Raw genomic sequence first — 19,552 nt, forward strand, 5'->3', positions numbered from 1 at the left:
GAATTATAACTATAAGGGGGACCGGAAAGTAATCAATTTTTTGAACTACATTTTTAATATAAATTTTATTAAAGAACAAATTAACATTATTCAATTCTATAATCGCCATTGTTAAAGTTTGTGATTAACAAAGTTCCTAAAAAAGAATTTATTTTGATCACAATTTAACAAGTAGGAACCTTTAAAAAAAAAGGGGGGGGGAGGGAATATACTTGCATCTGAGTGTGAAATACAACTGAAAATATTTGTTAACTCACATAAGAAAATTTGTTGTAATATGATGAAAATAAGATAATTAACTTACAGAATATTGGTCATAAGAATTTTGCATGTAAAGGCTCGTTATTAAACAATTGAAACAAGGGATTATAAGTTTATGTCAATTCTTAGAAAATTTTGGTAAGCTGATAAAGTTTAATAAATGTGACTCATAGGGTTAGCAAGAAACAAGGTAAGGTCCAAAGTTCCCGATTTTGGGCATCGCCACGAGCAAGTCGCGTGCACACGGCCCACGGGAATTTCAACAGAAAAATGCCACCCTAACTGGTTACAGAAAGCGTATCCAGATCGGGGGAAGGAGGATTAATTGCAGAAGGTGCCGGTAGGATCATGGTATAAAAGGGTTATGAACCACCACCCCCTCCCCCACAGGCTCTCTCTTGGTTCTCCAGTCTTCGTATGGGTTGTCTTATGTGGTTTTCCTGAGTGACAGTCAGGAGTTCTCTCCTTCTGTCACAACAAGGAACAAAGTAAGCGGGATTTCGGTCCCAATTCCCTATTATAGAAAGGAGGGTGCCGTACAGCTGAGAAGAAAGGTAACTACTGCATGTTATATCAACCGTGTTCTTGACAAAAAAAGAAAATCTGTGGAGAAGTAGGTGCCCGCGTAGTGAATCTCACGACTACAGAATGCAGATCCATTGCGTTTCTTTGGAAGAAGCTTGATGTACTGAAGACGTGAAGGCCCACCTTGATCCGAGAAATCTCAGATATGGTCCACTACAGACGAATTCGTCCTCAGAAATTATAGACAAGTAAGAACAGACTAGCATAGAAGATCCTTATCAAACTGTATCATAAAATCTTATATTATTTCAAATCTTAATGTAGCTGTGATTGTAGTTCAGTTACCTATTAATTGAAAGACTTGAACAAGAGTTGAACTAGGACTTTAGTGCATTTAAGAATAGAAAGAGAATAAGCTTGTCAGTGTTAATAGATAAATAATCGTGTGTCTAGAAACTTATGTATGTCATCTATATTTTGTCTGAGAGCTGTTTGAGGAATTGAATGTGGTTACTATTGTAGCGATAGGACTGTTTAACCCATATTACTCTTGTGAATTAACGTGTGTAAACTTAATTTAATTAAGGTATTGCATCATAATATTGTGCTCAGAAAGATGAGAAGTTTTAGTCAATTGTTAACATTTGAGAGGATAACCTTTTATTGTATGTGTGGAGTCTTTTGTGGCGGCATAATCGCCTTTCCCACATAGAATTTTATAACCTATCATTTGTGTTTTGTTAGTGTTGCTTCAGCTTAGTATTGAATTAAGTTTTAACAAATTTTTATGTATTGTATTGTGCTTATGTGTATAAGAAACTTTTGCTCATTGAAAACTCAGTTGTCTGAAATTGCCATTTAATGCACTGCTTGTAATAATGTACAAATCTACTAGCCGCGGGAGGGGAGAAGAAAAATAAAGTTGCGAGTTCAAGGTGACAACTGCATAATTGTTTCACACCTAAACATATTTAAGAAATTGCTTCTTGTTTTGATTCTTTTCATAAACTAAATGTTCTAAATGGCGCAGCTAAAAAAATATAAATGTTTTAGGACACTAAGGGGAGCAAGAGCTTAGATACCTTGTATTTGGGTGATATCATGTATAGTAAGAAATTTGTTACAAACGAGAAAAAAATAAACTTGTAAGAGTAATTAACAATTATAGGAAAGTAAAAGGGAGACACAACACTATCATTAATTATAACCTGATTCCAACAATCTACTAAGTTTAGAATTCCTTTTTTGAAAAAAGTTTTTTCTTTGGAGGCAAAAAATGAAATCAAACTCCTTTGGACATCATCTTGCGAACGGAAGGTTTTATTTCTTATGCTGTGTTCTAAGGACCTGAATAAGTAATAGTCACTAGGGGCAATATCCGGCGAATATGGAGGATGTGGTAGAAGTTCCCATCCAAACTGCCTAATTTTTTGTTGAGTCATTCTTGCAGAATGTGGTTTTGCATTATCTTGCTGCAAAATTACCCCTTTTCGATTGACAAGCGCAACGTTTGATTAACAATGCTTGATGTAGTCGCTCTAATTGTTCACAGTAGATGGCTGCTGTGATAGTCTTACCTTGTTCCATGAGTTCGTAATGAATAATTCCATGAATATCCCACCAAATGCACAACAGAACCTTTTGTGGATGAAGTTCATCTTTAGGTGTTGAAATTGGAGTTTCATTTGGAGAAAGCCACTGTTTTTTGCATTTATTATTCTATACAGCACCCATTTTTCATCACCAGTTACGACTCGTTCAAAAAAGGGGTCATTCTGTTGTCTGGTCAACAATGAATTGCAAATCTCCCGTCTTTGTGCTTTATTGTTTTCTGACAGTTCATGCGGTACCCATACACCCTGTTTAAGAACCTTGCCACTCCTATGTAAGTGCTCTTGGAGAGTTGACCATGATGAACTAAGTATCTCTGCTAATTCTTGTATGGTTTGTTTTGGATCTGATTCAACGAGAGTCTTAAGCGCATTGTCATCTAGAGTAAGAGGTTTTCCAGATCGAGGACGATCAGAGAGAGCAAAATTTTTTTCTGCAAATCTCCTAAACCATCACTGACATTTTTTAACCTTCAATACGTCTCCATAAGTTGAGCAAATGATTTTGGTAGCCTCGGTAGCATTCTTTCCTTGGTGAAACAAAAACAGCATACAATGACGTAAATGGTGCTCTTCAACTTTAAAGTCTGCCATATTAAAAAAAATAATCTAAAATTTAAAAAAAAAACAGATTTTTTAAATAGAAAATGCTAATATTTACATAAAAATCAAATTTAATAATTTATGTGTTATTTAAGAAAAAACAATCGGCTAAAAATGACCTATTAAAAATAATTGATTACTTTCCGGTCCCCCTTATATAAACATGGATAAGTGAAATGCCAGTGTAGTTGTTATCCAACATGATTACACAACAAGCTTACCTAGGCTTAAGGATCACTCTACTTACCTCCATTTGGCCAATGATCCTATCAACAATAAGATTAGAGCCCTGCACAGGCTCCTTAAAAAGTTACCCCCTGGTTTGTCGAAATTACAAATACTGCCATACAATTACAGACCCCCCCCCCTGCCCAATATAAGGAGTGCCTAAAATCTACTGAAAGAATGTGTCATTATGCCCTATTGTAAATGGTACTGATTCACCCGCATGCAAAGTAGCCAAACACTTAACCAGTAGAACCAGTTACCAAAGTGCACAACCAATATATTGGCAACACCTCTTCATACATTAAAAACTCTGCCCACTTTGGGGCCAGTATAGAAAATCCAACATATTAACATAATGGTCATTTTCACATCTCCTCTCTATCAGATGTTCCTCTGAAGGATACCTGATTCAAGACAATTTCCTCCCAGTATCTCAGCATTGTTTAAGTTCACCATGAACTCAGGCTATTTTGTTTAGAAAGGAAACGTCTACAAACAAATAGAGGGAACAGCAATGGCATCTCCACTTTCCACCAGTGTTAATCTACCATAATTATTTGTTGTTGCACAACAAATAATTGTTGCTTGCTTGTTGCACAAGTTTGCCGGCCTGGTTAGCATATCCGCTCTCCAGCCAAAAGGCTGAGGGCTTGAATCCCGCCTTGGGCATGGATGTTTGTGATTGTCTGTGAAAGTACTAGTGGTGGTAGTCAGCGATGGATGGCGTTGGTGGTAGATGATGAAGGTTGGTGGAGTAGTGAGACGAAGAGTTGTAGAGTAGGTGCCCTCCCTTGATGAATCTTTGGACTCCTTGGAGGTGTGATGTAATAATAATAATAAACAGAAAATTTTCCTTGGATTAGCTTTGATCTAACTGCCCAATCTCCTTTCAAATTCTGTGTGTTCTTTTTTAACCATGCTTGTCACTCTTCTAGCCTGTTTATATTCTTCATGCATTTGTTCACTATAAACTGTCTTGTATCACCTCCATAACTGCTTTTGTGACAATTCCTTGATTTCACTAATCATACATCTCACTTCTACTCTATTCATTAGTTTCACTCTTGGTATGCAGTTATGTATTGCTTGTGTTAGATTATTATTATTATTATTTCGGGCGACTCCAGGAGTCCTTAGACTCATCGAGGGAGGCCCTAAACATCATGTCCACACAACTATGCGATTACATTCTCACAGTATCTATCATACCTTGTCTTGAACTCGTTCACCATCATAGCACCCACAACAGACTCTGGCAGCTTATTCCACTCATTTACCACTCTAAAAGTAAAGAACACAGCTCTAACACCCCTGCTAACCACACTCTTGCCCAGCTTCCATAGGTGTCCCCTAGTTCTCCCACCACCAGTCCTGATTTCAAAAATATCCTCTGAATTAATCCTATAGAATCCCTTTAGCAATTTGAATGTCTCAATCATATCTCCCCTTCTCCGCCTATCCACTAGTTTCTGCAACCCACAAATCTTCAACCTGTTCTCATATGGTTCATTCCATAGACCTGTTATCATCTTAGTCACTCGCCTCTGGATCCTCTCCACCTCCTCCCCATCAAGAAGGAACCAAGGTGACCAAATCTGGGCACAGCATTCGAGATGAGGTCTTATCAATTCTCGGTACAGAGGTACAATAACTTGCTTGTCTCTGCTCGTCAAGGTATTTTTCAACAACCAAGTGAGTTGATGAGCTGATTAAGCTACTTTTGCAATGTGCCCCCTAAACTTCATCTCCCTATCCACCAACACTCCCAAGTCCCTGGCCTCATCAATCTCTTGGAGTACAGTTTCACCAATGTGGTATACTGCTGCTAATCTTTTCACCCCAAAATGCATAACCTTACATTTTGTCACATTAAATTAACATCCATTCTCCTTAGCCCAGAACTCCAATCTATCTAAGTCATCCAGTCATCCTGCAAGACTTTGACATCGTCTGCATTCACTATCGCCCTACCCAACTTGGCATCATCAGCGAACAAATGAACTGTTCCTCTTAGATCCTTTCCTATATCGTTAATGAACAGATTAAACAGCAGTGGTCCAAGAACAGAACCCTGCGGCACACCACTAGGCACAGGCTGTCTTTTGGACTCTACTCCTGAATAAACTACTCTTTGATATCTCTCCATCAACCAATCACTTATCCATCTCACCAATCCTATATCCATTCCCATATGTTGTAGTTTACGGATTAGTATTCCATGTGGTATTCTGTCAAACGCCTTTGCCAGGTCCAGCAGCATCACTGTAAACCCATTTCCCTTATCCAGTTCAGCCGTCACCTTGTTATAAAACTTGAGCAAGTTACTGAAGCATGATCTACCCTTCACAAAGCCATGCTGTCCCCTGTACAGTATCTTGTTTTCATCAATCCATTCCTGTATTTTTACCTTGACTACTTTCTCTAAGACCTTGACAACGACTCCTGATATGCTGATCGGTCGGTAATTTGCAACCGTAGTCTTGGATCCTCCATTATATTGTGAAACTATTTTCCCCTCTTTCCACACCTTCGGGACTAAACCAGACCTGAGACTCAGATTAAACAACATGGTCAAGGGCACTGATAATTCTTTAGCCGCTTCACGCAAGACCCGTGCCGGTATACCATCCAATCCCACAGATGTGTTCTGTTTAGATACTGCCTTATCATTTTCCATGCACTGTCAACAGTCTTTTCTGTACAATTCATCAACCCAATGTATTGATGCTAGTTGACTACAGAACGTTTTATGATCACATAGAGACCTTCTTAGCAATAACTTTTTTTTCCCCTGGTTGACTGTTTTCCAAACCAATACCCCATGATCACCCTCACCAACAAGTGGCAGTGTTAATAACTAATTCACAACCACATCTTGTGAGAATATCATCAAATCCAACACCAATAAACCTCATGTTGCTTCCATCACATGCTGCTTTAGATAGTTATCCTGAACTCAGCAAATTCACTTTCCTTGTTACCATATAACATCTCTTCTTTCCTCATCCACATTCCTATAATTAAAATCTCCCAATACAATAGTCTTTCTTTTACTTGCCCAAAACATTTCACAAGCAGTGCTCTACACATTCCCTGGCCTATAACAACATCTGTTAGATAAACTATTCTATTGATTTCAACTTCAAACAAATAGTTTCAAAAATCTTAACACATACTATTTTCCACTCTTGAAGGACACAATTCCTCTGTTATCATTAACAGTACTCACCCCCTCCTCTTTTCATCTTCCTATCCTTTTGGAAAATTCTATATCCTACAATTTTTAGTCCTGACAGTATATCATCCTCAGTGAATCAAGTTATTAAAATTATATTAAAAGACACTTGACAAAGTCTAGGGATTGTGGCTAGTCTTTGGGGGATGAATAACAGATGCCAATTTATTATGATCTAAAAGTGGTTATGGGGTTGTTTAGAAGTTTTGTTGGTTTTTCAGATGTGCTTCAGAACAGCAACTATACCAAATCTATTACCATCCCATATATATCCCGAAGCACATCTGAAAAACCAACAAATCTTCTAAACAACCTTATAACCACTTTCAGATCATAAAAAATTGGCATCTGTTATTCATCCTCCAAAGACCAGCCACAATCCCTAGACTTTTCGGTTTCTGCCAGGTTCCATGCAGTTTTAAGCTCCAATTATGGCCAAATAGGCAGTACAGCCAACATCAGAATCGATCACTGAACACAAAGCCTTCATCCGGTTCCACCACTACAGTCACTCAAGGCTTGCTGACCATGCCTTGAACACCAATCACAAGATACGATGGAAAAAGACCGCTTTACACCATAGCAGCAAATTCAAATGTGAAAGACTTTTCCTGCCAGAACCTCAGTAAATTTGGTTGTATGAAACAACCTGAAAAGCACTCATCCTAAAGGCTTCAGCCAAACAACTAAGAACCAAACAACCCATCCCACCTGACTAAGGGATATTTAGGACTTTAGACTTACCTTTGTTGTTTCTGCTTTGGTCATACTTATTCCATGTAGAGCCTGCATGTACATATCAATTTGTTCATTGTTCCCTGATAATGGCAATTTGATTGCCAAAATACTGGAAATATTAATTTAAATTTTCTAATTAATATACAGTATATGTTGTTAATTTTCTTAAGTAATGTAATACCATTACATTATTTTACGAAATGGTCTGAACAGGAAGTGCATTGTAACATCCATCCTGGACCCTAGTAAGGTACAGAGATACAAAATATCTTTGTAGTATGAAAAGATTCGCTGTTTGAACTTCAAAATGTTCTCATAAAGTTCAGTGCTGTTCATCCTCTCTCTCACTCACACACATGCAAATTGACTGTTGAAATTGAAAAGGATCAACACATTTCCTTCCTAAACCTTCTTCTTCTTCATCTAACTAGATGGGAGAGTGCAATTTCTTGACTTTAAAATGAAAACCACACATTGATCTTTATATCCATGCAGTCACACCCAGGGCTCCAGAAATCCACTCACCAAGGACAAGTTATCAGAAAGAAGTGGTGGGCAAATTTTTTTTCAGCCTCATTCTGAATGCATTCAATATATATATTCCCCCCACACACACAATTTACTTTTTTTTTTCATTTTAAAACCATCTCATTCACTTCCAAGTTATGTGACAATGGTAGGCTGTCAATAAATTTATCAACAAGAGGATCCAGAAGTTTTATTTCTAGAAAGCTAGAAATAAAACTTGTGGATATCAAATCCTTAATTCAAACACTATAGTGTTCCCTTTTATAGAATCGCAAAAACATGTGCAATTTTAGTTGGAGATTTTCTCTTCTTCCTTTTTCACCTTGTGACATCGAAGATTTTTCTATTCATATAACCATAACTGTACACAAGGATAAGGTGGTTAGCCCTATACCTCCGGGTGTATCCTATGTCTGTAGAAGCATTGAGTTCTCAAGGCCAGTTTGCCTGCTTGCGGGATGAAAAACCCTGCAGTCCACGCCTAAAAATGGCTAACTTGGCTATGTCTGAGAAAGATCCTAAGCTCTTCACATCAGTGACGAGAATCAAACCCAGGACACTCCTTTCCAAGCCATATGGTTGTGAAGTGCATAGTCACTCAAGTAACCATGCAGACCTTTCTCTAAAATTCATAATGTATCCCAATTATCTTTATGTTCTTCTATCCTTTTATCTCCTTTAAGGTTCAGAACTTTTATTTTTCTTTCTACATGAAAGACTGTTTATTTTTTCATAGTAATTAAAAACACAACTTGCTGTATTTTCTCCTCCCAACAGTTGTTCTGTCATAACATAACAACTGATAACTTTTAAATGTAAATTAAAGATGCCAAGAAGTTGTATTCTTGGTTTCATCCTTTATCCAAGCGTCAGCAAACAAAGTTTGAACACGAAGTCACTTCATGACTGGGCTACTCATAGAGGCTAATGACTTTACATCAATTGCCTTAGTTTACATTATCCCATAATACAATGCACATATCCTTACAGACATATAATGCTATGCATTATGGGAAGGGCCACTACCCAGACCGGATTTGACCTTTACTGAGGTCTCATCAGTGATAACCAGACACCAAGATTAGATATAGAGGTTAATGACTTTGCATCAATTGCTTTAGTATCCCATAATACAGTGCACATATTCTTATGGAAATGAATTATACATGTCCATATTCCTATGGACATGTATAATACTATGCATTATGGGAAGGGCCACTACCCAGACTGATATCGACCTTTATCAAAGTCTCATCATTGGAAGCCAGACCCAGAAGTGGCACCAAGGTTGGAGTAAAGCAGAAGTCATATTTCATAACATTATACATGTCTGTAAAGATATGCACACTGCATTATGGAATACTGAGACAACTGATATAAAGCCATTAGCTTCTATATAGAAGTAGTCCAGTTGTCAAGTGACTTCATACGCAAACTTTGCTTGCTTTCATTTGGATAAAAGATGAAACCAAGAATATAATAAATTTAGTTTAATCCTTTATCCAAGTGTGAGCAAACAAAGTTTGCGCCCGAAAATATCTTCAGGACTGGGGTAAAGTAGTACAATGCCGGGAAACTCATAGCAAAGGTGAACCAAGCTAACATCGCTCCTATCTCAGTATCTCCCATAATGCAAAACGCATCTTCTTGCAGATATGTATAATGTTATGCATTAAGGGAAGGGCACTAACCTAGACTAGTTTCGACCTTCATTGAGGTCTCTTCAGTGGGAGCCAGGCCCAGAAGTGAAGATACCAGGCAGAAGCAATGGTGAGGTCATCTTTACCTATAAGAGTGTCCAAACGGTGTGCCACCTTTTTATTAAATTACTCTGGATTTAGAGAAAGATGTTGAAAGTTTATTTCTCACTTGGTTAGACTATAATAAATTTAGTTTAATCCTTTATCCAAGTGTGAGCAAACAAAGTTTGCACCTGAAAATATCTTCAGGCAACAGTCCTATCTTATTCTTCCAATACCTTTATAAATTAAGTAGGTGTGCAACTACAATATACAGGGTGTTCGGGATAAATTTGACATATTTATAATTAATTATATTTTTCCGTAAGTTACATGTATTAACACACACTTCTCTTCATTTAAAAGTTTGGACCCTTCTTCATTCATATACAAGATGTCAGAAAGGATGGATAGCTGGAACCCACCTGAATCATGGAAGAGAATAACTTGTATCATGATGATTCGTGCCCGCCATCAAAATAAGGATATTACGACTGCTGCCCAATGCTCCCTGAATACAGTAAAAACAATCAGGCATGAACTAGAGACTTGCAATGGTGACTACGAGGATGTAGCAAGAAGAAAGATCCCTAGCAGACGATCTGATTGCGTTCGTACAGCAGAATTCCTCGCAAATCTGCAGGAACAGGTGTTGAAGAACCCTGGCATTGGAATTCGGGCTTTGTTCGTGGAGTTGCTAACTGTAGTCAAGCCCTGGATAACAAGGGTAGCCAATGGTAGGCCGTATGTATGGCAGCAGGATTCGGCCCCTTGCCACACCTCTGGGAAAAGTCAAAAATGGTTGTCTGAAAATTTCTACGACTTCACCAGTCCAAATGTTAGGCCTCCAAACTCCCCAGACCTTAACCCCATGGATTATTTTGTATGGGGCGCAGTTGAAAAAGACACCAATCGCACTTCCAGTAATACAAAAGCCCAGTTAATGGATAAAATTAAAACAGTTTTTGCGGCCCTTCCCAGGGAGACTGTAGCATCAGCTTGTTCGAGGTTCCGAAGCAGAATTGAAGCTGTGATCGATGCTAATGGTGGTTATTTTGAGTAAATCTTGTTGATAGTATTGTAATTAACTCTGCCTGTAATGTTTTTTTGTCAATTCATTAAATTTAATAGATACAAAGAAGATTTTCTTTTTCCTTACGAAACTGTCAAATTTATCCCGAACACCCTGTAGTATTGTCTTAAGCTTATTTTCACAGCTCACAACAAGAATTAACTTAGTGCAATTAAATGCTTGAAAATTGAACATAATGAAAATGCTTTTTAATTCCATTATTTAAAAATATATAATTATCTTGCAAAGACAAGTCAAAAACAGGATCATGTGACTTAGTGCAAAGTGAAAAGAGGCTTTTCACTTTAATTTCTTGCTTTCATGAATTTTATTTGATTTCCTATTAAATTATTGTTTGTAAAGAATTTATATAAATTCATCCTTCATTATGAACAATAAATGAAAGAAAACAAACTAAGTTGTGGCATATATTTAAAGCCATATTAAAGGAAGGCATATTTCTGTATAACTACGTGTAATGTACAATGAGAATTAAAGAATGTATTACTTTGCTCTATCACCTTTTTTTTTTAATCACCTATAACAATATTTATGTAGATGAGTAAATTTCTTTTTGGCAAATAGATTTAATTGTATATCTGGAGCTCTGGTCAAACCACAATCTCTTCAGTCAAAAATCAGGGGATATAAACCCAAATTCATCAACCTTTGCTCTCTGTGCTTTACTGAGGCATTACTAACACAAGAAATATATTTTAACAAAGCCATCTTGTGTTCCAGCTTCACTGAGAATTTCGTAAAGAGCATCATCAACAGTTATAGTTTCTCCTTTGCCAGTCTTCTAAGAAGTTGTCAAAAGTACAGCGTTCCTATGTGTCAAAGGTGTCTCTCTGCACTAATCTCTAAATTACTTCAATCCATATGTCTGAGTGGCTTTTAGCTTCCTAGTGTCTGTAGAAGACAAACTTCCCCCTTTGGCCTACCTCAGTGTCTATCAAATTCCCTATGCCTGTGGTTTTATCATAATTCATCCAAACCAGTAGTTCTGCAGGTGTTCATCATACTGAACATCTAGACTATGTTATTTTCCAAAAGTAGGAACAATCTGAACTTGAAAAATATGCCATCTTCTCCAAACACAGGATACTCTGGAAAAACACTACACATAAATACCATTTTTTTATGGAGCTTTGAAATCTTGCAACATCATCCAAATCTGTGCAATTCAGATGGGTTTAAGTTATTTCCTTTATGGAAAATTGTTCTTCACATAGCCCTCATTCCATAGGACTTTTCAGCAATTTGACTCATGCTGCTTTACTTTATTCACAACTGGATCGCACATTACCAATGTACACTGAGTTATCTTGCATTAGGAAACCCCCCCCCCCTCGATTTACAAATTTGGCATGATAACAAAGTACCACATGATATCAACATAATGTACAGTTACTATAAATAGGCACACCTATCCTCTGTATGTAATCAGTAAATGTTTGCCAATAATGGGGAAATGTGGCAACATAAGCCAATTTGACTACAGGCAGATAGTTGGGGCCCCAAGAGTAGGTATCTATTTTGGAAACAACCACACTCGTTGGTTGCTCACAGACTACTGTATCAAGGGTGTACTAGGACTGAATTAACCATGAACAGACATCCAGCAGAAGGACTCATATTGATCAACCATGTGTGTGGTTGATCCTAGAGGTGAGTTTCAGGCGTCATGACTGGTATCTCAAATGACATACAATAGTTACACAGCTCACCCACCAGTACAATAGTGGGGCAGTATAACCCACATGCACCATGCCCTGTATCTTGCTTCGCCTGGGGTTCCCACAACTGGAGACCAACAAGGATACCCATGATGACAGCCAGGCATCACAAACAATGCTTGCATGGGCCAATGAATGTTGGCAATGGATCTTCAACAGATGGAAGAAAGTCATCTGGAGTGATGAGTCCTATTTTCTGCTGCACTATGCTGATGGCTGGGTTTGCATTTGGCATAAATAGCATGAAACCCTATCCCCTGGTTCTGGTTGCACAGTAGAGGTTCAACAGGCCAATGGAGGTGGTGTCTGTTCACAAACCAAAGGTTGCAAAAGTCTTGTGCAAAAATAGTTGAACACATGAGATGGTCTGGCAAGAATTTTATTTTGATGTGTACAGCTGATGGCATGAAGCAACAAGGATAATTCATTTGCCACAATATACAGGCTAGGAATTAGTGATGATGGAAGAGAGAGTGCAAAGAACATTCATCACTTTGCAACACTTATCTTGGAAGTAGCCTACGTGAGGGAGAAAACTAAGTTTTTTTGTCAAATATAAGCCACAAGAACTTGGCTTTGATTAAAGTTTGTGCTGGTTTGAGTTCTGAATCAGAGTGAAGAGTACATCTGTGAAAAAAATGAAGACAAACTGTCTTATGCTGGGAAAATCTGAACCTGTTTGCAAGGACCCATTTTGAAAGATTGTCAATGGCTTGCTGCAGCTATCTTTCTATAACCATTATATTTGAATGATATAAATTCATCCACGCAGAGAGCTTTATAGCTGGAAGAAGTTCTGTTATCGGAGTTAAATATGACTGCAAAACGTGCAACATGTAAAACTGAGTAACGTGGGATATTCTCCTCTTGTGGAAATGAGCAGTTCACTGTCAGACTTCGGAAGATTCGATTCAATAAAAAAATTTTGATAAAAAGAAGAAGGTTCCCTCTGAGACCAAAGCTTTATAGGTCTTTTAATATTCTGAATCTCCAAGTAATATATGCTTTTCCCATATCAAAGAAAATCGATGATACTAGATGCTTGCATTTTAGGAAGGTGTCTCTAACAGATGCTTCCAGTCCAATTAAATGATCAATTGTTGTATGATGTTTGCAGAAACCAGAATGTGTTCTGGATTGTTTTTCTCCAGAAGCCATAAAACGGCGAGAGTTAACCCTTTTCTCTTGTTTCATCAGCTGCTTAAGCATGATTTTAGAGAAAAGGGTTAACTCCCGCCCAATATATTACTGAAGATTATGGATTCTTTCCTAGCTTAGGAAAGGCAAACAGTAATTGTCTTTTGCTAAGTATCTGGAAAAAGCTTCTCACAGAAAATTTTGTTGAACAGGTACAGTAGTTTATCCTTGACAGATGTTTGACCATCTCATTTAAGCAAGACAACTTTCATTTCCAGTTTCTTGAACAGACTGTTTTATAATCCTGTACTTCAAGGAGAACAGAATTTGTTTTTTTTATGCTTCACATTTTTTCTTTGGGTAAGGAACTTGGGAACAAGAAGATGCTGGTAATGTTTAAGCAAAAATCTCCTTAAGAGAGTCAAGCTTTGCTTTATGATGTATACCTAGGCTCAGTCAAGTTGGAAAGCAATGATGTTTGTTGTGGGATATCTATGGAAGAAATCTATCATGCAACACACTGAAGAACACATTAGAGATGGTGAATACCAAAGACATGAGGCCTTGGCTTTATCATCACATGTACTCTGTTCATATGACCCACAAGATGCCTCAGTTGTGAGACATCAAGTGAGGAATAGTCTGCAATGTTACACCATTATTATAACAACCAAGAGAAGAATTTCAGAATAATTAGAAATATCATTGTATCCAAAGCACCTAAATATAAACCTAGCATCAACTTATCAGAATACAGGTAACTCTTGTTTTATACGTGCTTTCGTTATCCATGTTTTTGCATATATGAGGTTTTATTTCAGTACATAAGAACCATCAAGGTTTTTCTGTCTAAGGTTGTGGAAGCTTCCGGCATGCTCCTTACTTCCTACCTCTGTACGCTTGTGCTCATTGTCCAATTTGTATCCCTACTACCTTGTTGCCTTCCTTGCCTTACAGTTCGATAATCATTATTTCCTAGTAAAGTAGCATATTGCTATCTTACCAACCATAAAGTTGAGGAAAGAAGGTGACTGCCTTATTGGTCTATGTGGTATTGTCTTTATCTTTAAATAACTTCTGTGCCCATTGAGCAAAATGTCTGGTAAGAGAAAAATAAAGGAAACTAAGAGTCACATAAAAAGAACAATGTGAATATAAAGTGAAAAAAAACTATGAAATTCTATTTTAAATCCAATTAGGAAATCACTTTAGGGGTAAAGTTGGAAGTTTTGAATCAATTTGAATAGAGGTGATAGATGTGACACTGATAATCAAAAGGCCACTGGACAGTGATTCTAGAGTGAGTACCATTAGTGATAATGCTGATACAATTTGTAAGCGGGCTCAATCGTCCACCAATCTCGGTGAGACCAGAGTAATGTCATGCAATTGAGAAAATGGAAAGGATGCTGGCTATATGGATCAGGCAACAGAACCAGCAGACATGCCTTTGTCTGGGGCAGTCATACAAGAAGGCAGAAAATTTGTATAAAGATCTGATGAAAGATAAAAAGTAACTGACACCTTTTGCTTTAAGTTGTAGGTGGTTTGATTGTCATAAAAGTTGCTATGCATTCTGCAATCTTAACATGACTGGTGAGGCTGCAGCTGCAGATCACGTTGCCACTGAAAATTTTCATGATCTGTTCAAAGCAATGGTAGCAGAAGAAGGTTTTAAGCCAAGAGGTTATAATCAGAAATTGAAAACTGCAAGTCAGGTTTCCACTGAGAGATTCTGGAAAAACTGCCTTCAATCCCCTATAAGCCTTGAACTTCAGGATGCTAGCTAAAGAAGATGTGATTAAGATGCAGTTATTAATCACGAACATAAAGCACTACTTTAAATGTTTTTTGTATCATTCCTCTTTATAAGGCCTTGATACACCCACATCTGTACTACTGTGCTCAAGTCTGGTTCCCGTGTGGGAATGAGGAAAGAGTAGAGAGGATTCAGAGGTGAGTGAAACAAGATGAGTGGTCTGTGGAATGTTCCCTATTAGGATAAATTGAGGGTGGATTGCAGAAGTTGGTTGATAGGAGAAAAAGAGGGGATATGATAGAAACATTTAAGTTGTTTAAAGGGTTTTATAGGATTGATGCAGGGGAAATGTTTCAGCACTTGGCTGGAGGGACCAAGGGGTTGTCCCTGGAAGTTGAATAAAGGTGTAGTTAGTGGGGTGTGAGGACTAGATTTTTGCTTGGAGAGTTGTGAATGAGTGGAATGGATTGCCAGAGTCAGTTGTGAGTGCTCTGTCTGTTAAAGGGCTCAAGGAGCAGTATGATAAATTGTGTGGATAGATCGAGTCTCCCAAGAGAGGTCTTCAGACTTGATGGAGGTGCCCATATAATAATAATATGTGCTGAATATTTTATTTATAACTTTTATGCCTTGATATGTATGAAAACTAGATGCATTTTCAATTAAATTAATCTTGAAAGATTGGAATCTCACTTGTTTAGGAATGCAACTTCTATTACCCATGTTATAATCCTTCTGTTTTACATTTCTGACATATGCAGCAACTCTCAAGAATGCAACCTCAGCATACAATGAGAGTTACCTGTACATCCTAGTCATAGCTAGCCAAATACATGTATGTGAATGTGTAAACAAACAAAATGTGTCCAACAAAGCAGTGCATAATTAGAAATATTTTTTAATATCATCAGATCTTATATAACTATATAGTGGTTGTCACCTTTATTAATCGTTATTGTTTGTTTACCACTTTTTGTTTTACACATGAAGGAAGCCTATGCACAATTAGGATGAAACTGTGTTTTTTGATTCAAGTAATTTTTAATATTTTATTCTGATTTCCTGCCTTAATTCTTATTTATCCATCCATGAACCGGCAAAGTCTACATGCTAATATACGTGTGTGTGTGTGTGTGTGTGTGTGTGTGTGTGTGTGTGTGTGTGTGCGTGCGTGCGTGCGTGTAGGTAGGGAGAAAGAGAGAGAAAGGTGAGTGCTAAGAAAAAGACAACTGAACCAAAAACAGATTATGACAATTTTGAGGAAATTAGCATAATGAGCAGATAATAGCATTAATGCAGAACAATATTAAAAATAAAGCTATCAGAAAAAATTTAGATTCTTGAATATTCATAATTTGAGTTTGATTCCTATTTGTTCCTCAATCTTGCTGTAATTTTGCAGATGATAGTATTCCATTCCTCTTATTTATTTGAGGAGCCATATAGTGCACAAATCTTTTGAGCTTCAAGAACTTCCACAATGCCTTTAAACATTCATCTCCTTACCATTCAGTAGTGGGGTGAGAACAACTCAGTGAACATCGATGGAACCAAAATATAGTCCTATCTTATTTCTCATAAAAAAAACATGTCATTTCAATTTTTCTTACCTTTGACAATATTCAATCTATACATCAAAGTGCCTTATACCTTTCTCAGTACACTGCATCATCCATATCCTTCCCAGCTTCCAAAAAAAAACTTAGTGTCCATTTCCATTCAACACTACTCTCACCTATACAACTGCTAACACTATATATATATATATATATATATATATATATATACAGGGTGATTCAGAACTCTTGGGCCAAACTTTAAGGGGCAATAGAATACACCTAAACAAGCGCTTTTCGTCATACAATGTATGGTCCAAACTCGAGCGGTGAAGCGCTAGGGGTTAGCAACTACTGGGTCAGGAAATGAAGAAACACATGAATGACAGAGATTTGAAACAATTGCAGAAATTACAGAACATAAATTAAAGAATTCTATTGAACAAATTACAGAAACTGCTCAAAAGAGCGACTGTCAATGCAGGCTGCACACCTTCGACATAGTGATTGGCGTACATTGGCAAAAACACCAGGCATTTCTCGTACAGCTGCAGCGGCAATAGAAATCCTGGCAATAAGGTCCTCATTAAAATCTATGGGGCTATCGTAGATCAGGCTTTTCATATGGTCCCATAGGAAAAAGTCCAGACATGAGAGATCGGGCGATCGTGGCAGCCAAGCGATGGGACCACCCCGATCAATCCATCATCCTGGAAATGTTGCATCCAAGGCGTTCCGCACATCCACGCTGAAATGGGGGTGGCACTGTCGTGTTAAAACCACATATGTGTTTTAATGTTTGCTGAACAGGGTTCAGTAATTCTGGCAAGACCTCTTGTAAAAATACGAGGTACGTTCTCCCATTAAGTCGTGCTGGCAGAAGGTATGGGCCAATCAAATGGTCATGCAGGATTCCAGCCAAAACATTTATGGAGAAACGCCACTGGTACAAACGTGGACGTGTGGTGTGCGGATTTCTGCTCGCTCACACATGATAATTGTGGGTATTAATGCCCTCACATGTGAAGATGCATTCGTCAGTGAATAAGACATGTGCATCAAAGTCCGACTGCACTGCAGTCTGCTGCAGGAACCACTGTGCAAAATCCACATGAAGCCGGTAATCTGCAGGTGTCAAGGCATGCACCCTCTGTGCATGGCAAGGATGTAATCATTTGTCCCGTAGAACTTGCCACACCGTCGTTTAGGATACAGGTATGGCATGAGAAATTGCTCACATGCTACATTCGGGACGATCTGCAACCCTATGTAGAATTTCCTCTGTAACATGTGGCGTGCTAACACTCCTTGCATGCCCTGTATCCTACATGCCACTGACTAAGGAGCCCATTTTGCACAGATACCAGTGCAATTGCTGAAAGGTTTTATGATCAGACACATGTCTAGTCGGAAAGCGCTCTCAGTACAGTCTTTGGGCTTCCCTCACATTCCCGTCTGCAGCTCCGTAAATGAAATGCATGTCAGCCTTCTGATTTGTGAAAGAATCCATCCTTTTTGCACTTCACGGTAGAAATAACGATGACTGCAAAAACCAGGACTTTTAAGCGTTCACTGGAAAGTGCCCTCTAGCGCTTCACTGCTTGAGTTCAGACCATGCATTGTATGACGAAAAGTGCTTGTTTAGGTGTGTTCTATCACCCCTTAAAGTTTGGCCCAAGAGTTTTGAATCACCCTGTGTATATATATATATATATATATATATATATATATATATATATCTCAAATCTGATCCTAACTTTAGCATACCGTTCTACCATTTGAGGTGATGTATATGAAATCTTCCTAAAAAACTTTGACGCTATTCCAGAAGAAGAATACAATCAAGTTAATAGATGATGCATTCCTCCTCTTCTTCCTCTCTCTCTCTCTCTCTCTCTCTCTCTCTCACACACACACACACACACATAGATTTTCATAAATATTCTGGTTAAATTTCTCATCATCCATTTTCACTTCATTTACTGCTGTTTTTTTTCCAAACAGTCAGTCTCCTGCTTTAACATACCATTCTACCATTTGAAGTGATGTATCTGAAATCTTCCTAAAATCCTTGACACTATTCCAGAAGAAGAATACAATCAAGTTAATAGATGATGCACTCCTTCTCTTCTTCCTCTCTCTCTCTCACACACACACATGGATTTTCATAAATATTCTGGTTCAATTTCTCATCATCCATTTTCACTCCATTTACTGCTTTTTTTTTCCCAAACAGTCAGTCTATTGTACACTGTTTTTCTCAAGGGTGACATCTAGATATCCAAGAAACATATCAACCATCATCCTTTCTCTTTATCCACTTATCCACATGTGGCACTGTTGTGCTATAGGTCTTGCAACCTCTCCTATGTATAAATTATAATAAACAATGATTTGGGAAAATGATACAGAAAATAAACAATCTGATCTTTAATAAGATTATATGTGATATAGTAAAGCAAAAATATATAAAATTAATGAAATTAGAAAAAAATGTTTAGCTACCTGCTGTACCAATGCTCTATAACAGCGGTTCCTAAGTTATTTTAACTGCAGGACCCTTTTCACCTTGATAAAAAAATTTGGAACCCTGACAATTTTTACTGATTATAAAAAAAAAAATAAATAAATAAATAAAAAATTATTTATTGAAAATACAAAAAAACAGATTAATGGAAAAGCAAAATATTGTTAATTCAAACTAGTAATTAATGTGAAGGATTAAACTTCTTTTCTTTCAAAATTTGGCTTAATTGTGGACAGCTGAATTCTAATATCAGAGTGGCATCCAACTTAACACAAGATATGACAATTCACAGCAT

At 37.5% G+C, this 19,552-nt stretch overlaps 1 protein-coding gene across 2 annotated transcripts in view; it reads right to left on the reverse strand.

The window, feature by feature from the left end:
- The window catches only part of LOC150093032 (dual specificity protein phosphatase CDC14A-like), a 382,808-nt gene that overhangs the window by 330,946 nt on the left and 32,310 nt on the right, over positions 1–19,552 (reverse strand). Inside the window, exon 3 of one of the 2 annotated variants that reach the window (XM_090413767.1) lies at positions 19,236–19,298. The exons of the other annotated variant lie outside the window; for it this stretch is intronic. The gene's annotated coding sequence lies outside the window, so the exon portion shown is untranslated. The remainder of the gene's footprint in view (positions 1–19,235; positions 19,299–19,552) is intronic. 2 annotated transcript variants of the gene reach the window in all.

The sequence above is a fragment of the Typopeltis vanoorti genome, chromosome 24 (genome assembly GCF_054136105.1).
Source record: "Typopeltis vanoorti isolate ZY-2024b chromosome 24, IOZ_Tvanoo_1.0, whole genome shotgun sequence".
Lineage (NCBI taxonomy): Eukaryota > Metazoa > Arthropoda > Arachnida > Uropygi > Thelyphonidae > Typopeltis > Typopeltis vanoorti.